We start from the raw sequence: 758 nt of genomic DNA, 5'->3' as shown, positions 1-758 counted from the left end.
GGATCCAAACCTTCATTTATCCGTATTTGTCCAATACGCTGATACTGTTAAAGCTAATGGTGTCACTTCAGAGGCAATTCGACTTCGTCTTTTTCCTTTCTCGTTAAGAGATAGCGCTAGAAGATGGCTTCAATCTCTTCCTTCCAACTTAGTCACCACATGGAACGAGTTGAAGAAAGTTTTTCTTGCTCGATATTTTCCGCCAAGCAAAACAGCTATGTTAAGAGCCCAGATAAATGGATTTAAACAGAAAGATAACGAGTCTCTTTTCGAAGCATGGGAAAGATACAAAGACATGATGAGACTTTGCCCACAACATGGTTTAGAGGACTGGTTAGTAATTCATACCTTCTATAATGGTCTCCTGTACAACACGAGGTTAACAATAGACGCCGCCGCAGGTGGTGCACTGATGAACAAACCTTATGCTGATGCTACCAACTTATCGAAAGCATGGCTCAAAACCACTATCAGTGGGGAAGCGAACGAACAATGGTAGAAAAACCTCAAACGAAAAATGGCATGTACGAGATAAGTAACCTTGATCATGTTAATGCAAAAGTGGATGCTCTGGTCCAGAAAATTGAAAGTTTAAACGTATCACCTCCAGCCACCGTGGTAGCCAAAACTCAGAATTGTGAAGTTTGTGGAATCCAAGGTCACACTCCTGCAGATTGTCAACTCCTAACAGGAATCCAAGCGGAGCAAGTAAACTATGCTCAAGGAAGCCCCTACTCGCACACCTATAACTCAAATTG

The 758-nt window shown here is 42.1% G+C and overlaps 1 non-coding gene across 1 annotated transcript; it reads right to left on the bottom strand.

Annotated features, from left to right (window-relative positions):
- Positions 1-217: 217 nt before the first annotated feature.
- On the bottom strand, positions 218-324 carry LOC127125095 (small nucleolar RNA R71). The gene has a single exon (XR_007804556.1). It is a non-coding gene; the product is annotated as a small nucleolar RNA R71 (small nucleolar RNA).
- Positions 325-758: the final 434 nt, after the last annotated feature.

Source organism: Lathyrus oleraceus, chromosome 2 (assembly GCF_024323335.1).
Source record: "Lathyrus oleraceus cultivar Zhongwan6 chromosome 2, CAAS_Psat_ZW6_1.0, whole genome shotgun sequence".
NCBI lineage: Eukaryota > Viridiplantae > Streptophyta > Magnoliopsida > Fabales > Fabaceae > Lathyrus > Lathyrus oleraceus.
Note: the sequence above shows the minus strand (reverse complement) of the source record. Positions and strands in the feature narration are given on the sequence as shown.